Source organism: Papaver somniferum, chromosome 4 (assembly GCF_003573695.1).
Source record: "Papaver somniferum cultivar HN1 chromosome 4, ASM357369v1, whole genome shotgun sequence".
NCBI lineage: Eukaryota > Viridiplantae > Streptophyta > Magnoliopsida > Ranunculales > Papaveraceae > Papaver > Papaver somniferum.
In genome coordinates, this window is record NC_039361.1 from 63,284,005 (window position 1) to 63,301,339 (window position 17,335).

Below are 17,335 nucleotides of genomic sequence, written 5' to 3' on the forward strand. Positions count from 1 at the left end.
ATTTTTTTGATTGTGTGTAACTTGTTCTTGATTTTAATCTTTTTCGCAGCCATGTCTGACCGTCCGCGGCTTACTTATCAGACTCCTGATTCTGGGTTATCGAGATATCCTCCGCGTAGAGAGTCTCAAGATGATGTTCGTCGGAGTCGAGTTTCTTCTGGTGCGAAGGCCTCGTCTTCTAGGGAAGAGATTCCTCCGACAATTCCTTCTGGTTCCCGAAGAGTCTTCGATCGCGCAACGGCTCGTCCTCGTGATGATACCAGGAGTACGCCGGCTCCGCCTCGTGCTGTTGCTTTTGACATTCCTCCTCTACGTTCGTTAGTGCCCGAGCATCATCTGCGGTCTCCTCCAACTTTTAAAGGGAAGAATACGAAGGGTGTAGTTCCGAGGGCTGAATCTTCAAAGAATCCCCCTGTGAAGAGAAAAGCTTCTGAAGCGTTCATTAGTTCATCCGGCCCCGCTGAGGAGGATGAGGCTGCCCCCTTGATACGCAGTGTCTCGGTTAGTAGGAAAAAAGTAACCTTCAAGCATATTGATCTCGAAATGTTCAAGGAAAAGCATGAGCTTCAAGCATTCGGGGTTCGTTTCTATGCCCCTGAGGATGATATTACTTATGAGCTTATCTCAAAGTATGAGTTCGATGAATTTCATTTGTTAACGACGGTTGGAGCGTTCGAAGCTGGTCTTATGCTGCCGTTGTACAAATCAGGTGATTCCTTCTACTATGACGTGCTCGCTAGTCGTGAAGGCTCTTCCACCAATACTCACAGCCGTTCCGTATCCCAACTATCGGGGAATTATCTCCGTTCCCTAAAGGAGTGCTATCTGCGGAGTAAGGGGGAGACGTCGATGACTTGCTACGTCCCCAATCCCATGGAGAAGGAATGGTATACTCCTGAGAATTTCAATAACTCCTTCGGTGATTACGTCAATAGTAGGAATCGCAAGCCGTGGAGTGTCAGCCTTCGGAATCTCCCTGCTCCTCGGGGCGAGATTCGTCTGTTAAATGAGGTCAGCGATGCCAAGCTGAAGTATGTTCCTGGCACGGAGGGGTCTAGTCATCGGAAACTCTTCCCCGCGCGAGAGAGGATCAAGCGCGATCATGACTATGAGTGGCACGCCACCGTTATCGAGATAGTTGGTCCGTGGGCTTACGGTTGGATTCCTGGTCCCCGCGGTTGGCGGCCTACCGAGAGTAGTAAGCCACGCGAGTCTCCTCCTGCTCGTTATGGAGATTTCTGTCCCTGGCGTCTGAAATTTGCGGGTATGAATTTTCCTTATGCCCTTGACGTCGTAGAGGGAGACGAGGAGGAAGGTTCTGGTGTTATAATTCCACCGAAGAATACCTCAACTGCTCAGGTACACGGATTCTAGCTGCGCTTCTCTTTTAGAACTTCATCAGTCGGGAAAAATAATTCTTTTTGTGGTGTTGGTTTCAGGTGTTGAAGAAAAAAAAGATTAGGCCGAAGCAGTCTTCTACTATTGTGATGGGCGAGGCTGAAGCCCAAGAAGAAGTTACTAGTCCAGTGAACGAAGAGTTTGCTGAGGATGAGATTACAGATGGGGAGGAACGTACTGGTACCTCCCCTATCAATGTCGAAAAATAGATCTTCGCTGGTCATGTTGGTGATGAAGGAAGGAACAAATCCGTGGTGGCTGATGACGTTGTTATCGGGGACGGTTCCGTCCCTGCTGGTGATGCCGCGGATACCCTTCCCGCTTCTCAAGAATTTTCTTTTGATCGGATGTACTCCACGGGGGAGTTCTTTGACGAAACCCTCGATTTTCCCGAGGACTTCTCTTTACTTTCCCCCAATGATGATTGGGATGTTCTTAGTGGTGATGGTAATGGAGACGCTACTGTAGAAGATGGTGGTGCGGAGGAGCATGCTGCGCATGAAGGCGCGGAGGAGCATGCCAACATTTGTGCTGAGGGGGTCGTGTCAGAGAAGGGGAAATCGGTCATTGATGCGCCTGCTGATAATCTTCCACAGTCGCCGACGTCTGAGGGTGAGGACGCCATCATGGATTGGTTCAAGGAAAAGAATCTTCTATTTGTCTCTCATCCCGCCCCTGTTGTTGCTGGGGAAAAGGAATCAACTGCGTATACCCGTCGCATGATGGAGATGTCTTCTAAGGCGCGGGTGTCTGAAGCCTGGGGAAAAAGGTTGAGTGTTCCCGAAGCTATCCTTGTGCCGGAGCTTCCTACTTCCGTTGCCGATATGATGGCCATCGCCGACGGGTATCAATATGGCTTTCCGCAGCAGCGTGTGTGGTGGGCCCGGGAAAGCGTATAAAATTGAAGCGAAATGAAAACGGGCCTACAGTAATACCGCAAGTGCACGGTCGTCAGTTGTAGCTCGTGCAAGTACGGGTCGATCCACAGAGACTGGGTGTGTTTTGGAGTTTTCTAGCTATTTTTGGGTTCTAAATTGCTATTGGGCTTTTGAGTTAAGGTGATAACAATGGGCTATGGGCTTTGGTACCAATGAGTTTTGAGTACCAATGAAGTGAACTGATCCTTTGTACTCAAGTGGTCTGGGCTCAATATTCTTGAAGTGAACTGAGCCTTGGGCTCAGTTGGATGGGCCTCAGGTTAAGCTAGGCTTTTGGTTTACACCTGAACTTGGCCTTTCCTTGGAAATGAGATGAACTGAGCTTGGTAATGAAGTGGGCTTTGGTTGACTCAACAGTGGACTGGGCCTTTGGCCTTACAATGAGATGGTCCTTTGCAAAACAGAATGCAATTAAGAGACAATGGCCAAGGCAGGGCAGTAAGCTAACAAGCCAAGACAATGGCTCTAATGAGGCAAATGAAGCTAGAGAAGACACTGCTATTTACAATGCAATGCTATTTACAGTGAAATGAAAACAGAAAAGAAAAAGCAGCCCAGTTGCAGCAGCAGCAGCAAGGAAAAGAAAGCAGCAGCAGCAGCAGTACTGCACAGCAGGGGAAAGAAAGCAGTGCACAGCAGCAGCACAAGCAATGCAAGTAGTAGCAGCAGCAGAACAAGGAGAAGAAAGCAGCAGCAGCAGCAGCAGTACTGCACAGCAGGGGAAAGAAAGCAGCAGCAGCAGCAAGGAAAAGGCAGCAATCCAAGGGGAAGAAAACAAGGCAGTAGCAAGTAGTAAAAGCAGTGAAGCAAAGGTAACAGTGACAGAACAATGAAACTAAACAAGAACAATGGAAGTAAACCAAGGCCTAAGCCAAGGGAAGGGTAGATGGTGAAGGTGAGATGGTGAGGGTGAGCCTAGGCATACTACTAGAGTGGGAAGAGAACCAGCTTGCTCACAGTCACTAGTGAGCACTAGTTTCTCCCCACTGCTCAATCAATCCAATGCTTCACAGGCTTTAGCCTAACATTCACACAAAACAGTAAACAAGAGTGATGAAAGAACACTAGGATGTTGAATCCACCATTAACCTAAGGGATATTCTACTCACAGCTAAGAAAATTACCAAAGTGCTAATTGTCTGATTAAAGCACAACTAGTCTAAGGGCTTAGCAACACTGAACATGAGCTGCACATGATGAAGACTATCTTATTGATTCATGGTTTCATCTAGTCCTAGCATTTGAGGTTTAGAACATACATAACAAGAACATTAGAGAACAGGAAAACATAAATAATGAACAACATATGAACAATGAAGGAACAAACATCACAAACATCACATTAACAGCAGCTTAACATGAACAACAAATTGAACAGACACATACATGATTAAACAGGAACAGGAACAGTAAGAACAGAACAGAATATGTTTTGAACAATAACAGAACTAAAACAGAACACACATGATAACAATGCTAACAGAATGGATGGAGAAACAGTGAACATACATAAATTCAGAACAAAAATTAACAGAACACAGTTCTGCACGCTGGCTATTCCAGCATATCCTCTCACACACACCCTCCAGTTCTATTTATACCCAAAACATCAAATTAGGGTTATCACCCATTTTCCCAAAATCCCAAAATAAAACAGTACAATTAGGTTTACTGTTTTTCTAATGTCATGGGTCTAATTGAGCCCATTTCCCTACTCTAATCCTCTCCTGGTACGGTCCCAACATGAATTAGGGTTTCTAGAGAAACCCCCAAATTACAGAGAAATTAGGGTTAGTGATACTCACCCAAATCGAGGAAATTTCTTCCATGTAGTCTCGACCCATTCTTCCTCTGACCTTCCTGCTCTTCTCGGCTGCTTCAATTTCTGTCTCTAACCTCACCTATTTCATCAACTTCTAAACTAGGGTTTTCGGGTTGAGAAGTTGATGTAATAGATGGCTAGAGAAGAAGGGGACGTGATGGTGGTATCTGCTACGGTCGGGGAAGAAGTGATGGTGGTGGAGAAGGCGAGGTAGTGACAGTTTGCAGAGACAGGGCATGGAGGTGGTGGTGGTTCTGCAACTGATTTTGGGAGAAGGGGAAGGAGCTCGACTGTTTTGGGAGAAAGGAAGTGTTTGTTTGGGTATAGGGTATCGGGTTCTACGGTGTGAAGCGGGGATAGCGCGGTTTGATGATCTGCGACAAGGAGCGATGGATGGGAAGATGGTAGGTGGATCCAACGGCGATACGGAGGTAAGCGTGGAGCGACCGTCGGATGAATGGATGTAGCAAAACGGACGACCCAAGATGGAGATGGGCGTTGCGATGTAAAGCGGGGTCTTCGGAGTTTGATGTGCGATGATGGAGCGACCGTAGGATGCTGAGATGCTTCGATCTGACGGCTGAAATCCGAGACGGGCTTGGATAGTGGAAATGTGTTTGAGTAAGGGTTTTGGGCCTTGGGTATGCCAAGCCCATATCTTCTTTAAGGACAATTCTTCTTCTTCAAGCCCACTTCTAGACTTTTGGTCTTGTGCACCATTCTTCGCGGCTTCCTTGTGTAATTCCTCCCGGCTTTTCACTACTTTTCTGCTCTTTTCCGCTCTGCTATTCATCCAAACTTATTTATTACCTAAAAATGCAAAATTAAGTAAGAAAAATATTTATTCTTGAAAACAATGAAAATACAGAATATGGGATAAAATGTAGAATTACTGCACAAAAGATGAGTTAAATGCCAACAAAAAGGGATAAATATATACAATATTTGGCACTCATCAAATACCCCCAAACCTGAATTTTACTTGTCCTCAAGTAAAACAAAACTAAGGAAATCCTAACTATACCACTGTCGCTGGTCTCTCGAGTGCATTTAGCGTATGCACTAAGCCTTTTAAACTAGTGACTAGTGGACGAGTTGAAGTCTCGTGAAGGTTTGCTTAGAACGTACCTACAAAGTTCTAGGTCAAAATATAAGCTCAGATTCCATCAAATGTGACATGTGCAAGTCAGTTAAGCTCACAGCAAAATGGAGATGTCAATCTAGCTATCGAAGGCACAATCCTAGCACTGATAACAAAAAAAGACATGTGATAAGAGTGTAAAGTGTATCTACACATGTGTAAAGAAAGATCTGAAGTTATGACTACTAATCACCAAGAGATAGTTTCTCAGGCTAAGAACCAAGGTCGAAATCTAGCTAGCTGTCCGGACTTTACGAGAATTGTGAATGAGTTGGAGGTATTTCACAATTACTCGCGTTGTACATCAATGGCACCCTCCTGCTTATTACAATGAAACAACAAAATGACTCTTTACATGACTCTTATTTACATTGACTACTCTCTTTTATTTTGGAACAAGAGATGATGGAATTGATAAATACTTGATTTTTTTTTTCTGATATATTTTTTTCTCTTTTTTTTTTTTTTTGAATATATACATTTTTTTTTTTTTTTTTTTTTTTTTTTTTTTTTTTTTTTGCAAAAGAAAACACTTTTGATACAAATACAAAAGGAAACAAAAGATTACATGACACTTTGCAAGAGGTAGCCCTTTTTGATGCACCCAGTTAAATTCGATGGTTGTCTTTCTCTTAATGTAACCTCCACCTTCTATCCCAACCAACCAAAGAACAAGCTAGTCAAGTTTCGTTCAGTATTCTAAAGTGATTGGCAATCGTAACTTCCTATCAAACACCTTGAAGATCGAGGCCATACATGTATTGGTAGATCGTGCGCGTGCAAATTTCTTATCACTATGTGAATTGTGCTAGAATCAGGGTGCCTAAATATCTAGACTAAGACTCCTAATAAAAATACATATTTGCACAAGAGTCAACATTTCAAGGTAAATGAGCTCCATTTTTTTATGTTTTTTTTTTTCAATTTTTAATTTTTTATTTTGATTTTTTTAATTTTTTTTTTGGAATTTTTCAATTTTTTCAAAAAGATGGAGTTCTTGTTTTCAATTATGGCATATTATCAAAGTATCTAGTTTTCACCCCCAAACCTAAACTAAACATTGTTCTCAATATTTCAAAATATGAACAAAATTAGAATACAACATATGAAGAGGATCATGTTGAGTAGAGAAAAAGGAAAGAGAATACCCGATTTCGGCGAAAGCAATATTAGAACTCCGTTATTCAAGGCAAGAATCCAACATATGTCAGCCGAGATCATATTGGATTAGCAAAATATATACAAAAGGAACAAAAGGGTTTTTAAGAAATTTTATCTACTGGATTATATACAAAAATTCACCATACACTAACAATCTAAAGAGTTGAGGATCAACCCAAAAGACAAAGTGTAGAGGTTTCAACAGCTTCACACAATAATAAAATGGAAAAAATGCACGTGAAACTGTGAAACAAAATGAGCTACCCCCAAACCTGGATTTTACAGAAGATATAGTTTTGAAAACAAAATCGCGCAGTTTTGGGGGTTCATCATGTACGAGGTCTAACTCGAAATGGACTGTGCTAGGGACGGGCAAACATGCTATTTCCAACTGTGGTTCCTCAAATGTATTATATTTGGATGAAAAATAGTCCAAGAGGACTTGGGAAGCACACAGTTCCAAACCTAGGTTGGGGACTCTCAGAAAAGTCGGTTTGACAATATGGGTACAAACCAAATCTAGGTTGGGTGGAGGGCCATCAGATTGTGACTTATGTAGAAGAATAGGCACATCATTATCAATCAAATCAAAATCTCCTAAATCATCTATACATGTCACATCATGCTTACAATCATCAATCACATTAGCAAGATCACAATCAGAGTCATCAACATCATTAACAGATTTATCCTCGTGTATCGGCTCATCAGGGGAAACATCACATGGAATACTAGAAGACATATCATGCATTAAGGTCGGGGCAGAGACGCCTAATGTATTTGAACCCAAAGGTTCGATAACATTTTCAGTATAGACATGTTCTTCTAACATAACATCATAGTCATCATCATCATCATGATAGGGATTTTGCAATCTAGGATAATTTTCAATCCTAAGGTCGGAGCTATTACAAGAATAAAACTCTAATTCATGGGGGTGACTCATATCATGTGGTGTTGTTCCTGTTTCCCTAACGGATTCCCATTGATGGGTTTTCTCTGCAATCTCGGCTAAAAAATTCCATGCATCATCCACAGATTTATCAATAAACTCACCATTACACATTGAATCAACCATGGTTTGAGATTTAAAGTCTAGTCCCTCATAGAGGATGACGACAAGTCTCCACTTCTCAAATCCATGGTGCGGACATTCACTCAACAATCATTAAAACGTTCAAAATAGTGAAAAACAGTTTCCTCATCCAACTGGACAAAACAATTGATACTTTGACGAATAGCGATGGTCCTATGATGTGGAAAGAATTTTCTGAAAAATAGATCTGTGAGTTGGTCCCAAGTGTTGATTGATTGTGGTCTCAAACCGTAAAACCATGTTTTGGCCCTTTCCTTTAGAGAAAATGTAACAAACGCAATTTCAGAGAGTCTTCGGCATTATCAGGTTGCATAGTCACAAATTTGTTCAAACTCTTTACATGAGTATAGGGGTTCTCAGAATCGAACCCTCGAAATATAGGAAGTATTTGTATCATGCTTGCATTTATTTCAAAAAGGTCATTGGTTTGAGGTAAGACAATACATGATGATGAAATTTTTATTGTGGGATACATGTATTCATGGAGAGCATTAGGTTGGCCCATTTTGAAAAGACACAAAGCCCACTATTTGGTTTTAATGGGTTTTCAAAAAATTGGTTTTTTATGGGAAAATTTTGGTTTTGATGGGATATATTTGAAAAATAAAATTTGGTTTAAAAACGGGAGCAAAGTAGAAATTTGGTTTTAAAATTGGGAGCAAAAGAAATTTTTTTTTTTTTTGGAAAAAGAAAATAAAATTTGGTTTTTGAATGGGAGCAAGCTCACTGTTCGTTTTGTGTTTGCTTTGGCTCAGCTGGTTTGAAAACGTTTGGTGAAACTGAGTCCAAAATCTCGGCCTAGAATTTGGGTACTCGGCCCACTAACGAGTTAACCTAGCGTGATCGGTTACAAGCTCAGCTGGGTTTAAAAACCCAGAATACAAAATACCAGTCCAAATTAAACAAGCTCACAAAAATTAAATACAAGCCCACAAATTAAACAAACAAGCCCACAAAAATTAATTACAAACCCAACAGAAAATAAAAAGCCCAAAAATTGGCTTTAATATTACAAGCCCACAATTCGGGTTCTCTTAAATGGGTTACCTTTTAAGCACAGCCCAGCTGCTCTGATATTGTTGCAAAAACCCAGTTGGCTTTGGTTCTTTTCCTTGGTGGCGTCCCAGCAGAGGAAAAACAGGTTCAGAACAGCAGGTCCAACAGCAAATGAAGTGAAGCAGATGCAGATGCAAATGCTATGCAGTGAAATGCAAAAATAGCTAATAAAACTACAAGAAAAACACAGCACCAATCCCCGGCAGCGGCGCCAAAAACTTGGTGGGCCCGGGAAAGCGTATAAAATTGAAGCGAAATGAAAACGGGCCTACAGTAATACCGCAAGTGCACGGTCGTCAGTTGTAGCTCGTGCAAGTACGGGTCGATCCACAGAGACTGGGTGTGTTTTGGAGTTTTCTAGCTATTTTTGGGTTCTAAATTGCTATTGGGCTTTTGAGTTAAGGTGATAACAATGGGCTATGGGCTTTGGTACCAATGAGTTTTGAGTACCAATGAAGTGAACTGATCCTTTGTACTCAAGTGGTCTGGGCTCAATATTCTTGAAGTGAACTGAGCCTTGGGCTCAGTTGGATGGGCCTCAGGTTAAGCTAGGCTTTTGGTTTACACTGAACTTGGCCTTTCCTTGGAAATGAGATGAACTGAGCTTGGTAATGAAGTGGGCTTTGGTTGACTCAACAGTGGACTGGGCCTTTGGCCTTACAATGAGATGGTCCTTTGCAAAACAGAATGCAATTAAGAGACAATGGCCAAGGCAGGGGCAGTAAGCTAACAAGCCAAGACAATGGCTCTAATGAGGCAAAGGAAGCTAGAGAAGACACTGCTATTTACAATGCAATGCTATTTACAGTGAAATGAAACAGAAAAGAAAAAGCAGCCCAGTTGCAGCAGCAGCAGCAACAAGGAAAAGAAAGCAGCAGCAGCAGCAGTACTGCACAGCAGGGGAAAGAAAGCAGTGCACAGCAACAGCACAAGCAATGCAAGTAGTAGCAGCAGCAGAACAAGGAGAAGAAAGCAGCAGCAGCAGCAGTACTGCACAGCGGGGAAAGAAAGCAGCACAGCAGCAGCAAGGAAAAGGCAGCAATCCAAGGGGAAGAAAACAAGGCAGTAGCAAGTAGTAAAAGCAGTGAAGCAAAGGTAACAGTGACAGAACAATGAAACTAAACAAGAACATGGAAGTAAACCAAGGCCTAAGCCAAGGGAAGGGTAGATGGTGAAGGTGAGATGGTGAGGGTGAGCCTAGGCATACTACTAGAGTGGGAAGAGAACCAGCTTGCTCACAGTCATAGTGAGCACTAGTTCTCCCCACTGCTCAATCAATCCAATGCTTCACAGGCTTTAGCCTAACATTCACACAAACAGTAAACAAGAGTGATGAAAGAACACTAGGATGTTGAATCCACCATAACTAAGGGATATTCTACTCACAGCTAAGAAAATTACCAAAGTGCTAATTGTCTGATTAAAGCACAACTAGTCTAAGGGCTTAGCAAAGAACACGAGCTGCACATGATGAAGACTATCTTATTGATTCATGGTTTCATCTAGTCCTAGCATTTGAGGTTTAGAACATACATAACAAGAACATTAGAGAACAGGAAAACATAAATAGAACAACAGATGAACAATGAAGGAACAAACATCACAAACATCACATTAACAGCAGCTTAACATGAACAACAAATTGAACAGACACATACATGATTAAACAGGAACAGGAACAGTAAGAACAGAACAGAATATGTTTTGAACAATAACAGAACTAAAACAGAACACACATGATAACAATGCTAACAGAATGGATGGAGAAACAGTGAACATACATAAATTCAGAACAAAAATTAACAGAACACAGTTCTGCACGCTGGCTATTCCAGCATATCCTCTCACACACCCTCCAGTTCTATTTATACCCAAAACATCAAATTAGGGTTATCACCCATTTTCCCAAAATCCCAAAATAAAACAGTACAATTAGGTTTACTGTTTTTCTAATGTCATGGGTCTAATTGAGCCCATTTCCCTACTCTAATCCTCTCCTGGTACGGTCCCAACATGAATTAGGGTTTCTAGAGAAACCCCCAAATTACAGAGAAATTAGGGTTAGTGATACTCACCCAAATCGAGGAAATTTCTTCCATGTAGTCTCGACCCATTCTTCCTCTGACCTTCCTGCTCTTCTCGGCTGCTTCAATTTCTGTCTCTAACCTCACCTATTTCATCAACTTCTAAACTAGGGTTTTCGGGTTAGAAGTTGATGTAATAGATGGCTAGAGAAGAAGGGGACGTGATGGTGGTATCTGCTACGGTCGGGAAGAAGTGATGGTGGTGGAGAAGGCGAGGTAGTGACAGTTTGCAGAGACAGGGCATGGAGGTGGTGGTGGTTCTGCAACTGATTTTGGGAGAAGGGGAAGGAGCTCGACTGTTTTGGGAGAAAGGAAGTGTTTGTTTGGGTATAGGGTATCGGGTTCTACGGTGTGAAGCGGGGATAGCGCGGTTTGATGATCTGCGACAAGGAGCGATGGATGGGAAGATGGTAGGTGGATCCAACGGCGATACGGAGGTAAGCGTGGAGCGACCGTCGGATGAATGGATGTAGCAAAACGGACGACCCAAGATGGAGATGGGCGTTGCGATGTAAAGCGGGGTCTTCGGAGTTTGATGTGCGATGATGGAGCGACCGTAGGATGCTGAGATGCTTCGATCTGACGGCTGAAATCCGAGACGGGCTTGGATAGTGGAAATGTGTTTGAGTAAGGGTTTTGGGCCTTGGGTATGCCAAGCCCATATCTTCTTTAAGGACAATTCTTATTCTTCAAGCCCACTTCTAGCCTTTTGGTCTTGTGCACAACATTCTTCGCGGCTTCCTTGTGTAATTCCTCCCGGCTTTTCACTACTTTTCTGCTCTTTTCCGCTCTGCTATTCATCCAAACTTTATTTATTACCTAAAAATGCAAAATTAAGTAAGAAAAATATTTATTCTTGAAAACAATGAAAATACAGAATATGGGATAAAATGTAGAATTACTGCACAAAAGATGAGTTAAATGCCAACAAAAAGGGATAAATATATACAATATTTGGCACTCATCAGTGTGTTGGAGGTAAATTTTCGTACATACTTTTTCGTGACGATCAAATGCTTCGGTGAAATAATGTTTTGTCATCTTGATGTGTAGATGATGAGGAGTGAGCATTGTAACCACGTGCTGTATCATTTCTTCAAAGCAAAATCTCTGAAGCTCGAGGCTAAGCTTCGTCACAGAGAAAAGGAATTATCTGCGGCTGAGGTGGAAATAGAAGAACTGAAGAAAATCCTTAAGGAGAAAGAAAAGCTGGGTGAAGCAGAGGCCGGTCTTCGTTCAGAGCTTGTTGCTGTGCGCGCTGAGTTAGAGCAAACTCGCAGCCAAGTTTCCACTTTCACAGGTTTGGTTCTTTTCCCTCGCAGTATGTAGTCATTCTTCTATTTCTTAGTTGTTCTGTCTGAGTCTCCCCACCCTATCTCCAGTGGGGCGTCCCCGAGCTGATATGCCTTCGAAACGAAAGAGCTCGGCAAATCTCGTATTAGAGATCTGGTTGAGAAATTAAGAATGAGCCAAGAAATGGGATGCTCGGCTGAGGTATGGCGCCCGCGGCATGTTCAGATGGTCGACATGCAAAATATGTACAACCATGATCGTGCTTTATTTAATGGCACACTGCTGTGGACACTTGATAATCTGCGGGAAGCCCGTGAGCGTACTTCCTTGCTGGAATCTAGGATTCAGCTGCTGGAAGAAGAATTACAGAAGGCTCGATCCATTCCTCTTTCAGGGGTCAAGGATAATATGCTATGTCTTGTCAGAGAAAGAGATGATGCTCGTGCCGAAGTCTGCGCTCTCAGCAATGCTCTTGCCGCGTCCCGTGCCGACGTAGCTCGTCAGGCCGAGTCTGAGAGGAATCTTGAAGTGTGTATGTACAGACTTAGCAAAGGGGTCTCAGAGATAAATAAAGAGGTCGACCACCTTCGTCATATGGACTCGATGAAGCAGGTAGAATTAGATGCCTGTCAATTTACTCTCACCAACCTTCAACTAGACTATAAGAAATTATCCGCGGAATATGATCATCTTGATGAAGCGCGAGATGCGGTTGTTAATGAGTATGAAGAGGCTTCGGCTTGTGTCGAAGGTATAATCCCATTTCATCGAGTGTGACCATGTTTTTTTTCTATGCTAACTCCGTGGTGTTGTCTTTTTCAGAGCTCGAGGGACGCCTTCGCGTCACAAATGAAAAACTTGAAAAAGCTCAATCTTCCTTAGCGCAGCAGGAAGAACAGACCAATCATTTCAAGAATTTAGCAGAAACCCGCGAGGAGGCCGTTGGTGCTGCTTCTAGAGAAGTGAATCGACTATCTTCGTTATTATCCCAAGCCCAACAGCGGACAACAGTTATTAAGCACAAGGCTCGTTGTCAATTGGCTGAGGAGACGAACAAGATGCTGGAGAGGATAGAACTTGGCCTAAAGAACGAGCATGGTCTCGTGAAGAACTATCCTCGTCGTCCCGTTCCTTCTGACTTGCCCAGCTCCTCGGGCCCCTCTTCTGGTGGGAGCGTCCCTTCAAGTCTTCGGAATAATGCTGCCGATGGGGCAGCAATCTAGGTAGAGACCGCAGCATTCTGTAGGATCCGCGGCATCATTATCCTTCCCTTTTTGTAATCATGTAACAAGAATATTTTTTGCTGATATCCTGTAAAAGGAATATTTTTTGATGGTGTATCCTTGAATTTTGCCTTTCACTTCTTGTAATCATCCTTTATGAAATGAATCCTCTTCTTGATATACCTGCAATGTTGGTTTGTTTTTATTTTAAGCATTTGTGAAAAAACAAAACAAAAGTTTTTAAGTGTTTGGGTGCGATACTGAAGGAAGGTACCTTCGTGATCGTCTTGAGACCTGTCACCCCGCTGGCGAATCCTGGGCCAGAGGATTCCCAGACGGTGGGGGCCGGGGCAACGTTCTAGGATATGGGATTAAAATATTTACACACCCATTCCGTCGACCCGTTGCCTTAAGATTGGTTGGGTATCTCTTTCTGCTGGGTGCCTTCCCCCTGGTCTTACACTTATGGACACTGATGGGGGAGCCCTGAGAGATTGTAGATTAACTACTTTCCCCAATATTGTCGATAGATTCTGCTGACTTGATAATTTGAAAGCTTGTTTGATTGATAAGTTGAGGCTTGCAATTCCTCTTCCAGAGATAGAAACATGTGGAACGGTCAGGCTCCCTTCTTCTTCTGGTACACTCCAAGCAGATTCAAATCTGCGTTGCCCTCTGGGAAGTATGGTTTGAGCCACTGCCTTCCAAGGATGCCGGAGGACCTCGCCTTTTAGATTACGAAGGTAGTAGGAACCGTTACCCGCAACGTCGTATTATAAAAGGTCCTCCCCACGTAGGTGCTAACTTTCCCCATTTCTTTTCTTGCTGATACCGTGGGATTGTTCTCAACACATACTCCCTCTACAAAATTCCGCAGCTTTACCTTTTTGTTGTACTCCCTTGCTAGTCTTCGTTGATAATTTTCCATCTTTTGTAATGCTACTTCCCTTCTTCCTTCCAAGTCGTCCAACCTTTCTAACATCATATCTGTTGTGAGGTTTTTCTCCCAAGCTTCGGTCTTCGTGGTTGGCATGAGGATTTCCGTAGGTATGACTGCTTCAGCTCCATAAGTTAGAAGAAACGGGGATTCCCCGGGCGGATCTTCGTGTTGTCCTGTATGCCCATAACACATTGTGCAGTTGTTCGCACCATCTTCCCTTATGCTCGTCTAATTGTTTTTTGAGTATAAGGGCGAGGGTCTTGTTGGTAGCTTCCGCTTGTCCGTTGCTTTGAGGGTATATGGGGGTGGACTTGTTCTTTCTTATTTTGAAAGTATCGAAGAGCATGTCTATATTTTTCCCTGTAATTGCTTGCCGTTATCAGATACAATTTCAGCGGGTATACCAAATCTGCAAATGATGTTCTGGAATATGAAAGTAAACACATCCGCGTCTCTGATCCTGGCCAAGGCCTTAGCCTCCACCCATTTACTGAAGTAGTCCGTGGCTACTATCAAAAATCGTCTTTTCCCTGATCCTTCGATGAAAGGCCCGACGATGTCTACGCCCCATTTTGCAAATGGCCACGGGCTATCGACGGAGTTTAACATTGTGCCGGCGCGTGGATTTTTTGCGAAGCGCTGACATTCTTCACATCGTCGGGACATCCTCGCGGCATCCTGTATCATTGTCGGCCAGTAATATCCTTGCGTTTTTGCTTTGTCAGCTAGTGATCTCATGCCGCTATGATTCCCCGCGTCACCATAATGGATATCATTTAGAATTCGATGCCCCTCTTTCCGGGACAAGCAACGTAATGGTCCAAGGAAGGATTTCTTATACAGGACCCCATCCCGAAGATCATATCTTCCACTTTGGAGAGTATCTTCCTAGCTTGTTTCTGATCCGCAGGTAAGCTTCCTTTTTCGAGAAAGGCATGATTGTCACTCTCCAGTCATCTTCGTTGCTGAAGTCTTCGTCTTGATTTGCTCTTGACAGGATATCCTCTTCGTCAAAGTCATTATGGATGTCTTCTCCTACCTGGTCTTCGATATTTTCTTCCACTGTATCTTGATTGGTAGCGAAGGAGAATTGAGATGCAATCGAAGGCTCGTATACCCTTGCTATTTTAATAGCTTCGACATTTTTATCCCTCAGCATGGATGATATATATGCTAGGGCATCCGCGTGCCTGAGGTCCCTTCTGCATAAGTGCCGGAACTTAATGTTCGGGATTTGTGATGCCAATGTTTGGACCAAGGCCATGTAAGCTGAGAGGGTGTCATCGTACACATTATACTCGAGCCCTATTTGCCGTATGACAAGCTGCGAATCACTTGTCAGCCTTACATCGGTTACCCCCATCTCTATTATTATACGGAGGGCGTGTACGACAGCTTCGTATTCAACAATGTTGTTGGTATGCTCTTTGAATTCCAATCTAAGTGCCTGTATAATCCTTTCTCCAGTTGGGGTGATAATGACAATACCTATTCCTGCTCCTTCCTTATTTTTAGATCCGTCGACGAAGACTTCCCATTGTCTTTGACTCGCAGGTTCGAGGATATCCATTGGATCCTTGTTTTCTTCCTCGGCTTCTGGTATTCCCTTAATCTCTTCGTCGTTGTCAAGGGGGAGGTCTGCTAAGAAATCCAGAACTTGGGACTTCTGAGAATGTTGAATTTCATGAATGATGTTGAATTGGTCCAGATGGGTGTTCCATTTGGCTATTCGGCCCACTTTTCCCGTGCTTTTGAGGACTGCTTCCAATGGTGCTTTGCATGGACCCTGACGAGGTGAGTTAGGAAGTAGGTTCTCAGTTTTTGGGTAGCCCATACCAGTGCGAGGATGAGTTGTTCAATCTTAGTATAATTTCTTTCCGCAGAATTGAGGGTCTTGCTGACGTAATAGATAGGTGTTCTATCTTTGTATTGGTTTTGACTAATACCGCGCTGACTGCGTCCTCTGTTGCTGCTATGTACAGTGCCAAAACCTCGTCAGGGTCTGGCTTCTGCAGGATCGGGATTGAGGCTAGATGTTCTTTGATTTTTTGGAATGCTTCCTCGCATTCAGCGGTCCATTCGAACCTGCTCCCTTTTTTGAGAATATTGAAGAAATGTTTGCATTTGTCCGAAGACCGTGCAATAAATCTGCCCAACGCTGCTATAGACCCATTGAGCTTCTGCACTTCCTTTAAATTCTTTGGGGACGGCATCTCTACTATGGCTTGAATCTTTGCTGGGTCTACCTCGATGCCCCTTTTTGTTACCAGATACCCGAGGAACTTCCCCGAGGTGACACCGAAAGTACATTTCTCCGGATTCACTTTCATGTGATGCTGTCTCATTGCTTCGAAGATATTCCTCAGGTCCTGGTGGTGATCTTTACGCAGCTTGCTTTTGACGAGCATGTCGTCAACGTAGACTTCTAGGGTTCCTCCAATCCATGGCTTGAAGATAGCATCGACCATCCTTTGGTATGTTGCCCCTGCGTTTCGAAGTCCGAAAGGCATTCTGGTATAGTAAAGGCCATGTGGGGTGTAGAACGCTGTGTGTGGCTGATCTTCTTCTGCCAGGGCTACTTGGTTGTAGCCAGAATGTCCATCCATGAATGATAGTTCTTCGTATCCTTCTACTGCTTCTACCAGCTGGTCTATGCTCGGTAGGGGATAGCTGTCCTTTGGACATGCCTTGTTGAGATTAGTAAAGTCGATGCATATTCTAACCCCTCCATTTTTCTTAGGAACAATGACCATGTTGGAGATCCAGGTAGGATACTTGACTTCCTTGATAAATCCTGCGTCTAGTAGCTTCCGAAGTTCTGTTTCTACTGCCTCATGATACTCTGGAGCCACTTTTCGTATTTTCTGCCTGAACGGGGGCGTGCCCGGTTTGATGCGTAGTTCATGTTGGATTACTTTTGGGTCAATCCCCGGCATATCTCCTAGCTTCCAGGCGAACACATCCGCATATTCCTTAAGTAATTTGGTTAAGGAATGTTCTCTTCCTTCGTCCATTATGGTCCCGATTTTGATCATCTTCGGGTTTTCTTCCGTTCCTATGTTGATTTCCTTTACGGGTTCTACTGGTGTGAACACAGGCTTCGGGTTTCCGAGGACTGGGACTCTTTAATTGCTATTTAGCGTGTTTCTGTTCTTCGCTGGTTGTTGAGTACTTGTTTCTGTG